The 21784-nt window shown below is 39.7% G+C and overlaps 1 long non-coding RNA gene across 3 annotated transcripts in view; it reads left to right on the top strand.

Annotated features, from left to right (window-relative positions):
• Gm45968 overlaps positions 1-21784 on the top strand; it is a 161620-nt gene that overhangs the window by 43176 nt on the left and 96660 nt on the right. For 2 of the 3 annotated variants that reach the window (XR_001782015.1, XR_001782017.1), the window contains exon 1: positions 15555-15664. The exons of the other annotated variant lie outside the window; for it this stretch is intronic. This is a non-coding gene — a long non-coding RNA (predicted gene, 45968). Of the gene's footprint in view, positions 1-15554; positions 15665-21784 lie in introns of those variants that run through there. 3 annotated transcript variants of the gene reach the window in all.

Below are 21784 nucleotides of genomic sequence, written 5' to 3'. Positions count from 1 at the left end.
GACTTGTTAGAAAAACAGGTTGAAAGGAAGGGAAATGAGAGAGGATCATGAGGGTAAATATGATCAAAACATTAGGTACATGTATGAATAAATCAAAGTTTTTAAATGATAGCAAGAAGGAGGAGATAAAAAAGAAATAGTATTAAGATTATACGTTGACTTGACTATTCATTTTTTTTCAACAGAGATTGAAGCATAATCTATTGTAAAAAACATGTGGCATGGGTGAATTCCAGTTGAATGAGATTGTGATGATTATAAGAATGGACAGGACCAAGCCGGGCAGGGCAGTAGTGGCGCACGCCTTTAATCCCAGCACTTGGGAGGCAGAGGCAGAGGCAGAGGCAGAGGCAGAGGCAGAGGCAGAGGCAGAGGCAGAGGCAGAGGCAGAGGCAGAGGCAGAGGCAGAGGCAGAGGCAGAGGCAGAGGCAGAGGCAGAGGCAGAGGCAGAGGCAGAGGCAGAGGCAGAGGCAGAGGCAGAGGCAGAGGCAGAGGCAGAGGCAGAAGCAGGCAAATTTCTGAGTTCAAGGCCAGCCTGGTCTACAGAGTACTAGGACAGCCAGGGCTATACAGAGAAACCCTGTCTCATAAAAAGCAAAACCAAACCAAACCAAACCAAAAACAAACAAAGAATAGACAGGACCACAAAGGAAAGTGGTCAGGGTAGAAGGAAGGCACAGAAGTTGCCAGTTTTGCAAGAGAATAGCCAATGTGTTGGGGTTTCAATACTGTACTAATGAATTACTAGAAAAGTCTTTTGTATCTTCTCTCATGAAACCATTTCTGTTTTTCTATGTGACTCTTTTTTATGTGTATATGTTCTTCTTTTGTCCTATTAAATTATTGTATTTTTGGGTATCAATGTAGTTCCAATGCAGGAAAGCCAGGTTTGGGTTATTCATGTAACAGTCATATGTAGTGGGCCTGGGAAAGCTAAACTTTTTCTTTTAATGCCATGAGTTTCTTGCAGAGATAATCAAGCAAAATCCTCAATTTATTTTTTTTTTGGCTTGCAAAATAGCTTATATTTCATTTCATGGGTTTCAAAGCAGCTTCTTCGTGTATACAATTAATACACACGACTAATGTGTCTTTTGGCATGAAGTAGAAAAGTTATTAATCGTTTCCTGTTCATCCATATCAGGCTGTTTGTTCTCCACAGACGGAGACTGAATTCCTTACTGTGGTCTCCAGGAATTCTCTCGCCACTGTGATAACTTTAGAGAACCTTATGAGGCTTTATGTGCACCCATGTGCTGTGAAGAAGAGGAGCATGGAGGCATGGTGCAAGCAAATCTGCTAATGCATGTAAGATAGCCCGCCGTTTGCACTGCTGTCACCTAATTAGAGGCTTTGATTTGAAATCAGTCCCATTCAGTGAGTCCCAAGGGTGCCGCCACTTCCCCCACCTATCACTGTCTCTTCAGATGTGCTAGATTGTTGTCAGAGTTGGATTGTACATCTGGTCCTATTTAAACACACCCTTCATTCTTCAACTTTGGTTCTGTTTATTTATCGTGCAGGATTGCACCTGACCTTTTGCTTACTTACGTTTAATGGGCTTGGACTTGACTTTCAATTCTTCTCCTATGAGCTGCTGCTGTAAGTAACTGGGGCTGGTGAGATGGCTCAGCAGTTAAGAGCGCCAACTGCTATTCCAAAGGTCCTGAGTTCAAATCCCAGCAACCACATGGTGGTTCACAACCACCCGTAATGAAATCTGATATTGTCTTCTGGAGTGTCTGAAGACAGCTACAGTGTACTTACATATAATAAATAAATAAATAAATAAATAAATATTTTTTTTAAAAAAAGAATAGTGTAACTGGAAAGGAGTGGTAGATACCACTATTGTACTGTAAGGAGAAGCAGTGAAGCTATGATAAAGTGGAAAGCATAATGATCCATTAGTCGAAGAAGAATACATGAACAATATAGACACTCAAACTAGTGAAGGGCTACAATCATTACTAGTGAATTTCTATAAATATCCCTGTCCACCCTGGCACTAAGATGAGATCAGTCTCTGACCAAGATGCATTAATAGGGATATAAAATTTAAATTATCATTTAGCATTTCTGAGTTCAGATTCTCTATTTGAGGATTAAATCATTCTTAAATTAAACTAGTTATATTCTCATTAGCTTGCAAAAGAAGGCATAATCTTTGGTAAATTGAGGTTAACATTTTTTCTTTTCCTTTTTTCCTTTTATAAGTTTCCTTGTCCATGGTGTCTCCTTTTTTTAAAATTAGATATTTTCTTCATTTACATTTACTGAAACACCTTACACAACATTCCTGTTTCATGCTTTCTTGACAATGTATTCAGAAGTCCATTGTGTGAAGTCTATCCCTAAATAGGTGAGCTTAGATCTATCAAAGAAAAGAAGAACAAAACCATTTCTGCCCCACCTAGTCTGTCATTGGTCAGGTGGAACCCATTGCTAAGGGAAACACAAACACACAGTGTGGAACTGGGGAAGAATGGCAAGCGTGCAACAACAAATGTCCACATTTAGCAAATATAAGCCCACAGTGATCCTCAAAATACTGATACTCAAGTATGCTTAAGTTTCCAAATTACGCTTTTGCATTGTTCGTCTTACTGTTCCTGCTACAAATTACATCTCAGGGGTTGCTGGCTAAGGAACGAATGCATCTGCATTCTTTGAGGTAGAAAATTTGCATTCACCTTTTTAAGACTATAAACAAGTAATGAGCTTTCTATGGACTATTTCAAGATTATACACAATTTAGACTAACATGTTTAAATTCCCTTTTCAATCAATCCAGCAGGCAGACAAACAGAGTAAGGTAGGTTAGATTAAGCAAACACCTGAACAAATGTGTCATCTGGTGCACAGGCCAGTTCTTGTATGTCTCAGTTTTTATTGTTGCTGCTGTTACTGTGATCATCAAAACTGAGTGTGATCACTATAAGAAAGTAAACTGATTATGTTTACAGTATCAAGTACCACTTAGTAGCTATAATCATTATTGCTCAAATGATAAAGGTGCTAAGTTGTCTTTGAATAGATAGCAATGGCCAATAAAAAGAATGTAAAAGTATAAACTTTTTATCTACTCATTTTTCCCTTAGTTTTGCAGAACATCAGAGCCTCTTTGCCTTTTAGAAAGCCTGCTTCTGCTCTGATACATTGATGAATGCTTATTAATGTAAGCAAGGAGGCCACCTCCTCGGTCAGTTTCTAGGTTCCTAGGCTTGCTAACTTCAGAACAGGAAGGAAGTAGTCGCAATCTACAGTCTGAAAAGTTTTCTAGTTTTTCTTTGAACAAAAGGTCAGATTCATCCTTGGCTTGCTGGCAGACAATGTTAGACATATTCACACCAATGAAGAACATGGTTCACAAATGCCTTCCAATATGTTCATGTCGTGTGTGTGTGTGTATGTGTGTGTGTGTGTGTGTGTTAAGATAATAATTAGCTGGAAACAGGCAAGTCAAAAGCATCCTTATATAACAAATATCTTCCATGAATATTTTCACACACATACAAAAACAAAACAAAACAACTCTTAGTCAGCAACACAGAAGAGTAAGACCAAAGCCATGCATTGGTTGGGTTGTAAAAGCTGATTACATGGGAAATCCAAGACAAGAAAGGTTGGTTGTTATATGGTTCTCTTTAAGACAGGTTTTAAAAGAATAGGCTGTCTTAGGGTGTATTATTAACTCAGCTGTGAGATTCAGAAAAGGTTTCAGTCTCTGGAGATATAAATGATATTTTCATAGTAATGTGTCTCTACAAGGTAACACTCCCGAGTCAGATTGGAGCAACTTACTCTAGTGGTCAGCAGTGAGGGAGACTGACTCCTGTCAACCATATATGGCACATTTCAAAGCAAGCAGAAAAGTCCCAATGGGTAGAAATGACACATTTGAAGAAGTGAAAATCTTTATTACTCTGATTAGGCCATTGCACTGTAAGTGTATTGGATTATCGTGCTGATCATAAACATGTTATAAATATGTATGAACTGAAAATGTTTTGAAAAGAGTGTACATCACGAGTGTTTTAGTTCAATCAACATGCTGGAAATGCTAACGTAGGTGATTTCTCAAAGACTGGATCTGTTTATATGCCGTTAGGGTCCCCAAACACTATAAAATTATTCCTATTTTAGTAGCAGTGGATGAAGGGGCTTACTGAGACTTGTGTTAAAACTTAACCTTACCACTTATCTTCCTCCTTGAAATGTGGTGTCATTCAGTTGTATTTGGACAGTTAATTAAGTTAATGCTATGTTTCTTCTGCTATCTTTTGCTATGTCTAATTTTCAGTGAAGTTGGTATGAAATATATATAGTTTCTTCTAGAAGATCATACTCATCTCAATGGGGAAAAAGTAGGAATGAAAGGAAACAAGATCCTCTTATGTCTGAGGATTCAAATGGTGGTAATTACAAAAGACAACTAAGAGTATTGTAAGTCTTGGTGAGGTTTTTTTGCTTTTATGGTTTTGTTGTTGTTTGTTTGTTGCCTAATATTAGAAGAAAGGGTAGAGGAAGGGAAAGGAATAATTAAATCTGTAGACTATTTATTTTTAATTTAATTTACTTTTAGTTTTTTACATATTCACTTTACATCCCACTCACTGTCCCCTTCCTGATCACCCCATCCCACAATCCTTCCATCATATTCACCTCCCCTTCTCCTCTGAGCAAGTGGGAACCCCTCTGGGTATCCTCCCAACCTGGCCTTTCAATTCTTTTCGAGGTGAGGTGCTTCCTCTCCCATTGAGGGCAGGCATTTTATTTGTTTAATGTTTCATAGTTCAATAAAAATACAGGCAGAAATGAAGAATAACTAAGTGCTCCCCAGATTATGCACAGACAGGCTGCTAGGAATTTTAATACACTGTAGCCTCCATCTGACACACTTTCCCCTCTATCCTCTCTACAAATAAACACCCAAGAATTGGACAAGTTAAAGTCTTGACCATTAGAAAGATGTTGAGGTTAAAAATCATAGATATTCTCTCCAAGTCATGCTGTATACATAGCTTTCTGATTTATTTCATGGAACACATATCACAGCACTGCTTTGGAGTTCCCTGAATAAAACCTGATAGTTCAGACTGTAAAGTAAACAACAAAATCCATCCCCTCTTTATCACTGAATACTCCTGGAGATAAAAATTCTTTTTAGAAATTAGGACATCTGTTACCTTAAAGGCTATATTTTAGAAATGAGCGCGTGCGCATGTGTGTGTGTGTGTGTGTGTGTGTACATATTGTAGGGCTCAAAGGAAAAAAATGGCAAATGATATAAAGAACTTCACGTTAAGAGAGTTAATATTTTACCACTCTTGCTATCTCTCTTTATTACTTCTTTTTCTCTTGAGTGTTTCAAAGCTAATACCAGGAATTTTATCATTTTGGAACACACACCTCTAGTCAAAAAAGTTTTTTTTTTATTTCATAACTATGCCATTACTCAGCCTGATGAAAATTGAAAATATTCCTTCATGCTCTCTGATATTGAATATCCTCCATTAGCGTCCTGGTTTGGACTCTGACCCACCCGATTCATTTTAACCCAGTTAAGACACTGGTCTCTCATTAGTGGATTTACAAGGGGGACAGTGAACTATTCCTTCTTCATTTCAAAGCATCACTTATACCTTCATTTCCAATGTTCTCTCATTTTTCAAACTTGAATCCAGTTGCCATAGGGAAATGAGATCAATAAGTGAGAGTCATGCTAAGTTATTTTTCTGGTAAGAGATATTAACTCAAAATTTTAGAGTTCCTTCTGATTAGAGCCACATTCCTCCTCCGCCCTTGGGGAACTAGAGAAAAAGAGTGAGCCCAGTTGCCCGGTATAAAGCAGAGCTCCCTCCTGGGAAGCAAGGAGTTTTCTGTTCATGAGACTGGCATGGTTGTGTATATTTTCAAATATCTATAGTAGCATCAGCTGTAGTGGGCCACCAGTTTCTGCATTTAGTGGACTCTTATTTAGTGCTCATTGTGTGCCAAGTATATTAATAACAAGAGCACAGGGCATAAGGCAAAATGTATGATAGGGAAATTGCAATAAAGTACAGTAGGTCTCAATAGCAAATTACCTCTCTATCGGGATGATATTGGTCAAAGGGGCATTTAGCTTGGACTTTAAATGACTTGTAAACTTTGAATAATAGGAGAGGAAAGTGGTCCGTGGTAGAAGAGGGTGTAAGCAAAGGCAGGTGAGAAGGGAGGTCAAAGCACTGCAGGTGAGTGGTGACAGCCAGGAGAACATGGCACTCTCTTTAGGCCAAACACCACATAATGTCGTGACTAGCCATGCTGTGCAGCTAGGTGTAGCTATATAATAACCCAGTAAACAGAGATTCCGGTAACTCCTATCAGTTGCTGCTGCTGGGAACTATTAGTCATCCAACATACTTTGGATGTCAAGACAATGATTGTTAATGAGTGACCAAGCAAGAAAGCTGATGACTGTTCAAGACATCCAGTGCAAAGAGATGTAATAATTAATCCATTATTTTACCTCCATGTGGTTGGGAATTTCTCAACTACCTCAGAAAGGTTCGGAAGGTCAAATTCTATTCAGTAAAGGTTTTTGTGTGAGACTAGGTCTTCCTCTTTGAACGGCTTATTCATTATTCTCATGTAATGTTTTGCTTGTTTTCTTAATTTTTCAAATTTTAAGCTATGTTGATAACATATTAAAATTTGTATTGATTCTGAAACAAGGCTTGTAACAGATGCCATTTAATGACTATAGATCAGATTAAAATAGTTGACAGCGTTATTGCTTAGAGTTTGTTGTTCTGCATTTAGCATTGACCTACAGAAAAAGAGTTGTTCAGCATCCAAAACTAGAGCATGTCTTACAGTTTTGGGCAAAAGTGTCTTCTGTCATTCTCAACATGACCTAGAAATGCAGTTTCAGCTGACAGCGCTCCATGTGTTGATTTAGTGCTGGGCAATGTATCAGGTAGATGGTAATTACATGACATAATCCTCGTAACTATTGTCTGACAGAAATAAACACAATTGTCTTCATTGTAGAGGTAAGGGAACCAGAGCTTAGGAAGGGTTAGTAATTTATGCTGGATCACATAGGAGAAGCTGCAGAGCTGGTTTTGAAGCTCGTCTCTCTGTTGTGACAGGGCACAGAGCATCTGTGCATGACGGGGGCTCACACGTTGAAACAAGAAGCTGGTGGAAAGAGAATAATCTGATGGGTCTCTTCCCCTGTCTGCCTCTCCCAGACCCCACCCTTTTCCTCATTTCTGGCTCTTTAATTCTTCAAGCCTCTGTCTCTTTGTTCTCTTGACTGAATTTTCTGGTTGATTACTATTAACTGACTTTACTGGCTTATCTTTAGGGTGTTAGACCTTTCTCACAGGGGAATTAGGAAGACAAATAGCAAGAAATCAATGAAGGAATATAGACTATGTCATCACATTGTAAATTCTGGGTTTGCATTGCCCTAGAAGCATAAAGAAGGCAGGGGAAGGTCTGAAGTCTAGGAGACAATACTGCGCTAGAGTTGTGTCCTCAAAGAAGAAAACCCATCCATGCAGGTGAGGTGTAGGAAGGGCTCTTTAGGTGGGTGTGTTTATATTTAGACACCGAAAAGTACTGCAGACTGCTGGCCAGTGGAGAGCTTTCTGATAGTTCTGGGAGATAGAGTTGGAGAGAAAGGCAGGGGCCAGAGCTGAAGCACAGTGTGCTAAGTTAAAATCCTATTGTCAGCTAGAGGAATTCATTACAAGGCTGTAAGCTAGAGAAATGTCTAGTTTTCTGTTGTGGAGATCACATTCCATGCAATTGTTTTTCACATGACCAACTTCTATGACTGGAAAAAGAAACTCTGAGGTTGTACCAAGATCTTCCTTAGTGAAAGAATTTGGTGTTCTTATCCTAACTCGTGGTCTCAGAAGTTCTGCTTAGCTGGGAAAGAGGCAGCTTTTGTGCACTGATCCTCAAGAAAAGGTGTTTTATACACACACACACACACACACACACACACACACACACACACACACACACAACACACACACACACACACACACACACACACACACACACACACAGGCCCTACTTCCTTTCAGAGTTTCTCTTTCCATGTCCTCATGTCCTCCAAGGTTCAGAGCAACTATATTACCAATAATAACATTCTAGGAAGCTTTGTTCTGCAGTTACTTCTGAAGGCTGGGGGAAATTCAGTGAATTTTTCTGCAGAGAACAAACCCACAGAGAAAACTGAGTAGGAGAAGCAGTAGGTGGCACCAGAAGTTTCAAAGATCAGACAATAAAAGAACTGTAGGCTTCTTAATGTGGATAAGCTTTGCATACTCATCATTCAAAAAGTGTTGTTAAATTGCATCCTTCAGCATATTTTGACCTGTATGTGTGCATGTATATGTTTGTGTGTATAACTGTGTGTGTATGTATGTGTACATGGTTGTGGAGACCATAGGCCATCCTCCAATGCCATTCCTCATGAGAGGCACTGTGTTCCTGTGATAGGGCTAGGGTTCTCATTGGTATGGGTCCACTGACTGGGTTGGCTTTTCTGGCTAGCCAGTTCCAGGTACCCACTTGTCTCTGCTTTCCCGTTTCTGCTGCCTTGAATAACTTTTAAATGGGTTCTGGGATTAAACTCAGGTCCCTGTACCAAGCACTTTACGGACTGAGCTTATCCTTTTTTTTTTTTAAATATTGACAGCTATGTTTTCTCACTTAACTGTTTAAGAAAGTACAAGTAGAACTTCTGCTGTGCTGCACATACTAGAAATTTTATGCTGAAACGAGAACATTACTCTTTTATCTGTATATTTAACAATCTGATAGCATCCAATATACAAGTAGGCAACTGGCCTCTGACAATTCAATCAAGCATAGTATACCATCACATACTGTAGCATACTATAACACAGTGTACTGTAACATAGGTACCCTTGCAATCTGACACCATCCAAATACAACCAGACAACTGGCCTATGGCACTCCAATAAAGCATAGTAAAATTAAATGATAGTGGATCCAGCGATCCTAAAAGCAAAATGATTGGTAGGAATGTTAAGTAGCAAACTTGCCTCACTTCAAATTTTGCCGCAATGCTGATACTAGTTAGGCAAATATTTATTGTCAAAGCCGTTCCAACTTACTTTCCCCCAACTTTTTCTGGGGCTCAGAAAAATATACCTCAGCTATTAATGGTGCCTGATGACTGAGGTCAATCCTGGGGATTCACTCGGTGAGAAAACGCATTCCTGTAATCTCTGACTTTTGCAGGCATGCAGGCACACACACATGCATACACGAAAAAAAGAATACAAATAAAACATTAAAAATATATATTAAGTGCTATATTCTTATACACAGACATTCTTTGCATAGCTATATTTTTATTTACCACAACCATTTTACTCTCTGGAAATTTTCTTCTTTACTTGTACATATGGTGTATGCATATATATGTAAATTCCTCCTCTGGTCTTTCATGCTGGGACAGCTTATATGAACAATTTTCTCAGGACCACAACATCTCAGAGAAGTCCGTTATAGGAATAATCCTAAACCAGGTGGTGGTGGAAGCAGCAAATGCCTTTAATTCCAGCTTGTGAGCTGGAGGCAGAGACAGGCAGATCTCCGTGAATTCTAGGCTAGCCTGGTCTATGGAGTGAGTTCCAGACACACGAAGAAGCCCTGTCTCCAAAAACCAAAAGAGGAATCATCATTATTATCATCACCATCACCACCACCAGCACTACCATCATCATCATCCATATGTCTGGTTCTCTTATTTTAACTAGTGGATGGAATCAAGACTTGTAATAAGGTCAAGGATGCTATTTGAATGTTTCCTATCTAAAACTCACTAACTGATACTTGATGTCCCTGGTGACAGTGTTCAGATGCCAGGTAAGGCATCTCTGATGGAGCAGGCAGTGAGTTATCCTCTGACCACCCCAGCTGATTGATCTATACATTGAATAGGACCAGTTCCAGAGTTCATTATGCCCGTGGGCCTCGCTTTTTCATTTTTACGGATGTAGTTTTACATAAAAACAAATGTCAGCGGAGAGTTGTCACTACGGCTGGTTTTTAAAGCAACAGAGACTGTAAGACAGAGTCAGGAGCCACGTTCGTATTTCAGACATAAAAATGTGCCAATCACTGGCAAGATCTTGATGCCCCCACATGTAAAAGCAGAGTGTTGGCTACAGGAACTTTACAATTCTCTATAGCTCTACTATTTAACAACAATAGTAATGTTGCCTACAACAGAGACAATGTTACAGTTCCATTAAAGGTGGTAAGATGAATCGGTTAGTTGAGGGTGGGTGCTCCAGGGAAGGGGTATGGAGAAGCCCCAGTGGTGTCAACTAAAGGAGCCACAGACTGTAGATGCATGACTGGAGTGAATGCCTCCTGCCAAGGGCTAAAAGTACGAAGATGATGGGCACAGTTGAGTAATGAGATGGCAGATAATCAATTACAGCCAGTTTATAGTGAGTCACAACATTATCCGATACTAAACTATTGTTTGTCAAGGAAATACGTGGTTAGGTTCTGGTAGCCTTAGGTCAGAATATTTTATTCAATAGAGTAATACATAACCCTGCTTTAAAAGTGATTTTAAAACACCTATTTTCCCATATTTATTGTTGACTGATTAATGCTGAATCCACAGACGGTGAAATTATCTCATTCCTGATAAGTCATATGACTTATCAAATATCTACATTGTATCCTATGGAATAGTACAGTGATTTTTATAGCCAGAAACACTAACCAATATTCCAATAGTATGATTGATGTCTATCTTAAATGATGAAATTGCCAAGAAATCATGTTGGCATGATCAAAATATCCATGGCACCCACGAATGGCCAAACATGGAGGACCACATTGTTTACAGTCTGAGGACTGCCCAGGAAGAGAGCGCTGCCCTGCTTGACTTCAGTGAGAAGCCTGCCTGTGAGACAGTTGAAAGGTGTTGCTGCTTAGAACATGGCAGTAAATGATTTTGAGAGTGCAGAATCTACCAGGAGAACCCAAGATTGAGAAACAGCATGGCATGTCAAACATATGCTTTTATATTTCAGCATCTTCATCAAATTTGGAGTCCCCTGGGGGGAAATTGGTCCCTTATTTATGATTAGGACTGCTTTTCCCCACATTATCTGCCTTGTTGGTAAATTATGAAAACTGAGTTGTTTAAAATGAAGTATGAAGTAAACTCAATCCAAGACACCAGTTCTCCCTGCACACGGAACACACAAGTTTTTCAGATTTGTGCTTGATAGTTTATGTTTGAACCAGTTCTGGAAAATGTAGTAACAAAAGTTATGTCTGTTGACATCCTGTGTTCACCTCACTCATGAATCATTGCCCAGGTTTGGCTGCAAAGTGCGTAATTGCTAACCTTCTCTTACCACCTGCAAGGTTGCTTGAATTATATTGTATATTGCTCACTGATGCAATACCGACTGAGAAATGCATCGTTATAAAATTTTATGATTGTGCAAGTGTCATATAATGTACTTATGTTTGGTATACCCTACTACTGATGTAGGCTACATTAATGTAGGTATACGTTAGCCTCTAGCTCCTAAGGCCATGCTAAACAATATGAGAGTAAATCTAAGCACAGTGGGAAAATGATGTAACCAATTAATGTAAACATGAGATTTGTGAAGCCATAGCAGGCATAGAACAACAACCACTTAACCATAAACTTTCATAAGTAAAGTGTGCTCTGAAAATGGCATTAAAATGTAATACAGCAAATACATAAAGCAATATGTCATTTATCTTTATCAGTATTGTGTATTATACATAGTTGCATGTGCTATATGTTTTATAAATGGAAGCATGGAAGGCTTATTTAGACAGCATTCCCATAGATATGAGAATACTGGGATGGGCTGTGAGGCGTGAAGCTTAGGCTGTAATTAAGTGTAAAAAAATTTTAGCTCCATTATAGTTTTATAGGACAGACATCATATACAAAGTTCACTCATGACTGAGATGTCACTATTTGGCTGCTGGCTATATTTTCTCCCACTTTGAGGTCTTTTAAATAATAGTTTCCATGTGTTTACAGAAAGAATTGTGTGATGTCTGAGCGTATTAATTACTAACATCCTGCTTATGATTCTTGGAAAGGACCTGACAATTCTAAGTATTTTACTATTTGGGGAAGGTTTATAGAAGGCCACTTATTGGACTGAGTCACCAGTTAGATGTGTTAATTCTGAGGCAAGTAAATAAAATCTAAAACAAACAAACAAACAAACAAAAAAACCAAACCTCTCTTCTCCTGGTAGTAGGCCTGGGGAAGGAGATGGATAAAGTTCCTATTTTTGAAGCGTCAGTGATTGCCAAGGCTTAAAAGAATCTTCAGATATTAAAATTCTGGCTAGCATTTTACCTTACAGGTACTTATTTCTCGTTGCTAAGGCAAATGGTAAAGCAAGAACAGGCAACCTGCTTGCCCAAGCCTCCGGTTTCCCATGCTTTAGACAACATTTTGAACTTTCCTATAAAACAGAAGCTTTCAGTGTTAGGCCCTTATAAGGAGACAGAAGACCGAAACCAAGTTCTGGGGGAAATGTGACTCAAGACAATAACAGTTCTTGAAAAGGTTCCCCCACCCCCACCCCCATCCCTGCAAAGGCTCCAGTTCATTCTCTTTACCTCTCTTGTTCATCCCACGAGCACTTTCCTGTTAGATAGTAAACAAACTCAGTACATTGACAGTGTGCCATCTAATGTACATTCATATGCAGAAGCACAAACAATAACTGAGGGTTGCAGGCCAGCTTCTCATGAGAGCTGCTAATTCAGGAAAGGGCTTGACAAGGGCGTGTTCTCTGCTGCTTTTGACTTGTGGAAACATGCTCAGAGTTACCCTGTCCTTGATATCTGGAGACCAGTGTCTCATACTCTACTCTTTTGTGGCTTTTCTTATCAACTAGTATGGTCTTTGTTTTAATATAAATCTGCCCCTTCTTCTAGGAAGGTTGTTTCAACAATGTGTTCGAGGGAGCATCTCTTTATAGGAAAGTTGAACACAAAGAAATCATGTTCCAATGGAAAGCTCTGCAAATAAGATACCGTGGGTGTCGTTGATAGATGAAGATAACAGGATGTTTAATGAGTGCCTCTTCACCCCATTGCTGAAAGCTATATGAAATCATTTGATTGAATCTACTGATACAATATAGGAGGCAGGAAAGGGATGGTAATCACACAGAGGTGTGAGGTATGTGGAAGAAAGGGCCTTGTCACTCTATTAATCAAAATTTCTGGCTCTAAAGTCACTTCTTTCTAGTCCCATGAACAGAAAGCCCAAGATAAGGCCATGGTCTCATAAAGGAATAGCTAAAATAGAAATTCCTTAGTATATGAAAAAAAATGACAATAATCTCTTCCAGAATTGTTGCAGAAATAAAGTAAGATAACTCACATTATATACATAAAGTATATTACAAATGTATGTTCACTACTGCTATTACTACCAGTATTAACATTCTTATATGCACCATATGTGTTTGCATTTTCTGCCAGGGTATGAGGAAATTGATGATCAAAGTTTATTTCCACTAAAGAGATGGTTCCTTATTTTCATTTCCCTCAGCTTGTGGCCCTTTAAGTGGTAGTGTAAGGGTCCGAAAAATGTTGAAGGAAGACCCCAAACTCAAACAGTATGCAAAACCAAAGATCATTTACTCTGCCCAGCATATGGGAGCCAATCATTCTTTGAAATGGTGACCCTAGACAAAGGCACACAGGCCTTATAGGGAAACAAGGGACCCTTCTAGAAGGATTAGGTAATCTAAAATTTCACTAATGGGTCCTAGGGGGTCACAGGTGCTCAGTAGTCTGCATTCCTATGTCATGAACATTCAACCATCTAATGAAGTAGGACTTCCCAGCTCAGATGGCCTATTCTGAGATAAGATATTTCCCCATGCTTGTGGTTATCCCCAGGCTGTTCTTTGGGAGGAGGGTTTAAGATCTTATTCTGGATCTTATGGTCTATTCCTAGAGCTGCTCTCTTATGACTTAGTTTCTGGGACTTATGGTCTATTCCTGACTGGTGCCTTATGGCCTTCCTTAAAATCAGGCCTGGGCCATAAATGGAGACAAATGGGGTTTATGCTGCCCTTTCATTAGGGCCTATTGAGAGGTCTTTAGATTAGTTAGGTCATAGCCTTGAAAGGGATGATGAGATTCCAGCCTGTCCTTCTTCCTCTCCCTCACTTCCTGACCACAAAACGAAGAGTTTTGTTTTATCATGTCCTCACTCTGTGCTACACTGCCTGCCCAAAAGCTATGGAGCCAATCAACTTTGGATTGAATCTACCATACCTATGAGCCACAAAAACCAACCAACCAACCAACCAACCAAACAAACAACCAAAACCCTTTGTTTTTATAAGTTTGTTCATTTCAGGAATTTGTGATGGTTACAGAATACTAATGCATGCATTATACATACCTAGTATACCCATACATACACACACACACACACACACACACACTACATTGATTTCAGTCATTTGCTCAGCTGACATAGGAGTTCTGCTGTGTCTCATTGAGTAATGTGCTGTCCTACATTTTTTTACTTTTGACTAGATATAAAACCAAGATGGAACAAGTTGAAGCGAACTTCATACTGAGACATATATCCAACTAGCAGTATCATATCTATTCTATACATAACCTTTATTGTTATTATTATTATCATCATCATTATCATTATATCCATTCATTCAGAGTTTTGTAACAGACAAAATAAAGTTGATGTCTTGAATTATTGAGTGGTCAGAAAAGGGATCCTTAGGCTTCTATCCATTGGTGAAAGGAGGCCAACTGTAGGAGGAATGCTCTCATGAAATGTCAACTTCTGAGTCCCTACAGGACCAGGCTGGCAAGATGGAGGCAAGAGAGAGAGAGGTGTGGGAGGGTACTTTGCCAAGGGCAAATGAGTGGTTGGTGTATCACTAAAATTCCCCAGCAGGCTTCTTGTAGCTCTCTGGCTCAGGGGTCAGTTGTCAATGCCAGACGTGATATGTCAGAACGAGTTTGTATGAATATAGGTTTCGGGCAACTCAATCTTTTCTAATCTAACTACTATATTGCACCCCTGCTCCATGCCCCAGTTCAGTGAAGTGTCTTTTTTTTTTCTTTCTTGGTTTTAGCTTCATTTCTGGAAAGTGAAGTTAAAACACAAAGGAAATAGAAAATATCAACAAGAAGAAAGAAGGCAACTTTGCTTCTGCTAGTGGTAGGGTCTATTGAAGCCTCCTTCCCACCTTCTTCATCTTTCTTATGTGTATGCATCAGAGCTTTTGGAATGCAACCCTAAGAATGATTAGTTCCTTGGCATTTTTTTTCCTTCTCAAGTGGTCATCTCCTCTGCCAGTGAAAACGGTACACTTTAAAAAAATTCCTTTTCTTCATACATAGTTGGATATAAAAGGTTACCTTTAGAACAACTTTTTTACAGTTAATAGAAAACTCCGTAGTAACTGCATGCAGTTGTGTAATCAGAAGGAACAAATGGTTGAAAGGGAAGGATCTCAAGCTTTGTCGGACTTCAGGAAAGACACCTTGCACTCAACAGGAATGCAGCAAGTCCTGAACATTCCGCTGGAATTGGAGGGATAAGGTAGGAAAATAAAATAGAGGTGAATGTGCTTCTATCTCAGACTGGCAAAGTGGGTCAGGCCTCTTATCTTCCCAAGGGGATTATGAAAGTTCAAATCAGAGAACCTGAGTGGTTACTTGGACTAAAACCAAAGAATTGCAACAGAACATTTATGTCAGGTGTTATGTTCTTGTGACAAATGAGTTTTAACTGGTGGGGAGAACAGATACTAGTTGTTTTTCAAGTGCTGGAGAAAGATCTACTTAGCTCTTACCTAAGACCTAAAAGACTGCAGGTGTGCTCATGGCACCAGAACCCTGGGAAGGTGAAAAAAAAAAAAAAAAAGAAGCACTCTGACTCTAACCTTTCTCCCACTCCTTCCCCTACCATTCGAACTCCGAGCTAGCAGAGGCTTTGACTCTATTGAGTCCCAAGTTTTAGGCTGTGCCTTGCTTTTAAGGAATAATCAATAGATTACATATTTTAAATATGAAATGGGCGATTTTTAAACTTAGGGTAGCATTGAAGTCATTTTAATTATGGAGTTCGAATTTAATTACTTAGTTCAAACCTGTTGGACTTTAGACTTGAATGTATCAAGTCTAAACTTGGTTAGTTAAAAATGGAAACACTTTATCCTTAGGTTCGAAGATTTATTATACAGTGTCTCCATGTAGGGAGAGTGAACTTCGTGATATCTTAGATAAAAAAATGAAGTTGGTCATGACACAACACAAATAAGCAATGCACTATGACTACAATAGGAATTCCATACAATAGTAGGCTACAATACTAAAGATAGGTCTAGACTAGAGAGCAGGGTTATATTACACATCTCTTCTTCATGCTAATCAGCTGGTACCTGAACTTCTACGGACTTCTATTCTGGGTCATTAAACTAAAACAGATATAATCAACTAAGTAGGCTAAATTTAGACTAACCAGGACCATGAGAAATCTCAGAAGTCAAGGATGATTGGTGACATTGAAGTTTTTTTAGGTGATCCCAATTAGTAAAATTTAACCTTAAAAAAATCTGAGTACTTTTTTTTTTTTTTTTTTTTTGGTATAAGGAGTCAAACTTAGGGCAAATGGGTGGCTATTTTAGAAAAAAAAAATTATCTCACTGGAAAGGATATCTAAGTTATCTAAGTTTGCCTGACGTGTCCTGAATCTACTGGAAGAGTGTGGTTTCTGGGTGTGGGTGTGGGTGTGGGTGTGGGTGTGGGTGTGGGTGTGGGTATGGGTGTATTTACCAGCAGACCACAGGAGGAATTCCAATGCCCAGTTGAACTTTAGGATTTATAAGATGTGTAGAGACAAGTTGCTTGAGCAGGCAGAGATGCCCTGAAGGCTGGGGTGCTTCACTGATCTCAGCCTTGACATTGGAAGTCTTACCCTAGGTTTCACTTGCCTGGGATATAATTTAAGAGTATTTTTGTTTACATGGACTGTCCTTTGTACTTTAATAGTACAGCTCAAAGCACTTAGAATTTATAAGTTGGAACAATTATTCATTAATCACATGCTTATCCTACATCAGTTCTGTATACTAAAGTTTTTTTTTTAGAAGCCAGTATGGGGCTGGGCGGTGGTAGCTCACACCTTTGGTCCTAGCACTCTAGAGGCAGAAGCAAGTGATCTCTGTGAGTTTGGGGCCTGGTCTACAAAGCAAATTCCAGGATAGTCAGGGTTATGCAGAGAAACTCTGTCTCAAAACAAACAAACAAACAAACACCAACAAAACAAAACAAAACAAAAACTACAAACCAACAAAGGAAGCCAATGTGGAAGAATATACAACCTTCATCCTCTGCCCTCAGAAACCTTATAGGTACAGTGTATACAGAACCTTTGCCCGGAAGATCAATATTTTATCTAGAGGTTTGTTCTCAGAGTTTCATGTGTGATTTGTAGGTTTATTGGCTTTCTAAATGGGCTGGAATATCCTTGGAGGAGATTCCTATTATCCTTTAACTTTAGCATAGTGTCAAAGTACGATGGTTGGCATAATCACAGTCATTCAGTAGAATCAGGTCAACCCGCATGGATCACAGTCTTACCAATGTACTGAGAATGAGAACTCAGTCTGCGATAGTCCAGTGGAGGAATAGAGGCTTGAAAAGTGACCGAACCCTTAAGGAAGCTTTACCTGGGACTGGAGGGGAAGAAACCGCTTAGCTGGATATATCATTCAGTAGCAAGTCACACACACAACAGTGGCTTGCACAAAGGTTAGAACATCCAGGGTTTGAGATATCTAGAAAAAGGAGGAGAAACAACTTGCAGAGCTAGGTTTAGCTAATCTCAGTAGGAGCAGTCTGTATAGTCTCCGTAGCAGTCTCCAGATGGTAAATATCTGGGAGAAAGGGAGCTACAGTGGCCATTTTCTGCATGTACTACCAGCATCCATGCTTGGACCCTCCCAAAGAAGGCTTTGCTATCCCTATCCCTCTGAGCCTCACCTAGAGAGGTGTTGCCACTTCCATGGGCAGAAGCATTGGGGGTTCCCTGATGTGGTAATAATCATGTCAACTGTACATACTCACTCAGGACTTTATTCACTCAGGGCTTCTTCCCGTTCCCATGCTTCACCTCTTAAAGTTCCATCTCTCCTTTGTACGGCCACACTGATGCAGACTGTCTGATACACAAACCCTTGGGAGGAAAACCCCACCTAAATCATAGAGCACAGCATTTAAATCCAATAAATGGTGTGTGTGTGTATGTGTGTGTGTGTGTGTGGTTTTTGATGTGTCTCAAACAAAAAGATCATGCTATTAGGATTGCTGTGTAAGTCTGAAGGTAGACAGCTTTGGAATTGAGAAGACAAAAGAAACAGAAAGTTCTGTCTGTTATATAGTGAATTTAATGAATTGGTAGAAGTCTATACTGAATTATGGCTATCAGTCTAGATCTGAGAGGTAGGACAAAGCTTTTTATCTGTTTGTTAAAATGCAGAGGTGGTAGGCAATAGAGAGTGCTCAGGACATGTGTTAACATGAAGACTGAGTGGAGCAAAGTGGCAATAATATAAAAACCTTCAAGAAAACCTTTTGACTGGCTGAGCACATGCCAATCACTGTTCAGGTGGGCTTTGGAACAGAGAAGCGCTTGGTTCTAGTATAACGTAAGGAAATACATTGAGGAAGAGATGGGAGGAAAAGGATTTTCTATATCGCCCTTCCTCCAACTCAAAGAAACACGGCATAGGGAAAATGCTTCCTAACTTAGGAAGCATTGTGCTATAGTCCGTATCACTCATAACGAGTCTCAGGGCTTGTGAGTTCATTTTAGCAGCTTGTAACCCATAGTATCAAGTGTCTTAGTCTTGCCTCATTTCTGTGTTGCAGTCAGTGGGTTGTGAGTACAGGAAGCTATAAAACATAGTATTGTTAGTCATGTGACTGTTTGCCCATCGTGCTCCTAACCCCAGGCAGTATGGTATTAAGAGAATCATTGTACCCCAAGAGAAGAAGAAAATAAGTGCCAAGTTGTTGCTTTGGAGTCCAGGGCTAGACCTTCCACAGTAAGGCAAAGTGCGGAGCAGAAACTTTTGGCACCTTAACCACAGGCTGTTGGCTATGTGCGAAGCATCCAGACCCACTGCAGACTCAGAAGGCAACTTATTGAGCTGCATTACCTTTTTTCAGCACTTTTTCTCAGACCATTCTGAGTAGCACATCATCTATAGAACTGAGGACAAGAATGGACTGCATGATTTCAGAGGTGAAATTGCAACTGTACACCAAGCCTGGACTGACAGTAAACCTGAACCTAGAGTGTCATCTAGTGCTCAAACAGCAGCAGTGACCAAAGGTCAGATACAACGGGAAGCCTCTTTAGAGCTTCTGGAAGGATAGTGTCTCAGTTAGGGTTTTACAGCTGTGAACAGACTCCATGATGAAGGCAAGTCTTATAAAAGACAACATTTAATTAGGGCTGGCTTATAGGTTCAGAGGTTCAGTTCATTAGCATCAAGGTAGGAACATGGCAGCATCCAGGCAGGTATGGTGCAGGCAGAGCTGAGAGTTCTACATCTTCATCTGAAGGCTGCTAGTGGAAGACTGGCTTCCAGGCAGCTAAGATGAGGGTCGCAAACCCACACCCACAGTGACACATGTACTCCAACAAGGCCACACCTCCCAACAGTGCCACTCCCAGGGCCAAGCATACACAAACCATCAAAGATGGGTACACGCTGATTATGAAAACTAGAATATTTAAGTATCAATTCCTTTTACTCAAAGACATCATTTACTCTTCAACAGCTGTTTAAAACTTTCAGGAAATTTGGCCTCACCTAAGATAAGACACCAGGGAGACTGATTATATAGTAATGAATATATGTAAACTCTTGGATCAAGAAGTCAAAATAGGTATCTTTAGGAAGTTCAATGAGGTTCAAGACAACTCAGAAAAAAAAAACTCAGTATTTTATGAGCAAAGCAGAGTGAACAAACTAACCACTTGTAAATCACTTGAGCTAAAACAGGATTTTCAGCAATATGGAAAATGGGATGGAAAACATCCATAACTGAAAAGAGCCAACAACAGAAACAGGGGCAATGTCTTTGCAAATACAAAGAGGAGAGAGGGAAAAAAAGAGAAAATACAATGAAGCTGAAAGAAGAAAACTTACATGAACTTTGGAATAACTTTAATTATGCAGGTGATATTGATCCAAGTGGTCCTTGCTGTTACAGTGGTAGGACGATTGGAAAGGTTACATCTGAAAACTTCCCAAACCCAAAGAAGGCTACCGATATTTATATAGAGGATGATCAAAGGTCACAAGCCAGATTCATCTCAAGCAAGAGTAAGCCAAGATGCCTCACAATGAAGACCTGAAAGGTCAACAGTCAAGAGAAGATCCTCAGTTGAGCAGGAGAAAATACACTAGCCCCAACAAACACCTTGACAGCACCCGTCTCAGCTGAACCTTGGAAGGCCAGGGCAGAGTATGATTCTTTATTTATAGCACTGAAGAGAACAGATCAAAACAACAAAACAAACTATCTACTGTTCAGGAATATATATATATTTAAATTACTTAGTAAGGTTTATTTTAATTATTTTATTTTATTTACTTTCCAGCCGTTGACCCACCTGTTGGTCCCCTCTCTCACAGTTCCTCATTCCATTCCTCCTCCCACTTGCCTCCAAGAGGGTGCTCTCCCCACCCCCAATAGACCCCCCCCTTTCCATGAGGCCTTAAGTCTCTCAAGGATTAAGTGTATCTTCTCCCACTGAGGCTAGACCATGCACACCTCTGCTATATATGTGCCAGGGGCCTCTGACCAGCTCCTGTGTGCTCCTGGTTGGTGACTCAGTCTCTGGGAGCTCCCTGGGGTCTGGGTAAGTTGAAATTGATGTTGTTCTTATTGGATCGATCTCCCCTTCAGCTTCTTCAAAGCCTTCCTTCTTCAATTTAACCATAGAGGTCCCTGTCTTCAGTCCAGGGGTTGAGTGTAATTATCTGCATCTGTCTCAGTCAGCTACTGATAGGGCCTCTTAGAGGACAGCCATGCCATGCTCCCAACTGTAATAGTGTCAGGCCTTGGAGCCCCCTCATGGTATGGATCCCAAATTGGGCTGGTCATTGGACCGCCTTTCCTTCATTCTCTTCTCTGTTTTTGTCCCTGCAGTTCTTTTAGACAGGAACAATTGTGGGTCAGGAATTTTGCCTGTAGTACTAATTTGACTGTGGCCCCAGTAGGAAGCAGACCAGTGGTATTTGGGTGAAATTCTCACCTATGTCTTTGGTTACTGAGGACTTCCTGGGAGGCACACAGGCTGTAGGTTGTGGGTGGGTATCAGGCTGATGATCTGGCCTGGGTCAGTTAGGAATATTATACTTGGGAATACTTTCTTTTATAAATGAAAGAAATACAAAATTAAAAAAAAAAAGAAGAGCCGTGACAATGTATCCTATCTAGACTTGTCTCATAACAAATGCTCAATGAGGTTCCTTAATTTGAAAGAAAAAAAAAAAAAAACTCTGATAAGTAAAACGGAATCATCAAAAGGTATGAAATTCACTGGTAAGAGTAAGTATGCAGAAAACTTTAAGTATATTAATATTTTATTACACTGTTATACAATGTGCAAAACCATAGCATCAGTAATAAAAACTGAAAA

Source organism: Mus musculus, chromosome 16 (assembly GCF_000001635.26).
Source record: "Mus musculus strain C57BL/6J chromosome 16, GRCm38.p6 C57BL/6J".
NCBI classification, from domain to species: domain Eukaryota; kingdom Metazoa; phylum Chordata; class Mammalia; order Rodentia; family Muridae; genus Mus; species Mus musculus.
The sequence above is the reverse complement of the archived record's forward strand: the minus strand, read 5'-3'. Positions and strand labels throughout refer to the sequence as shown.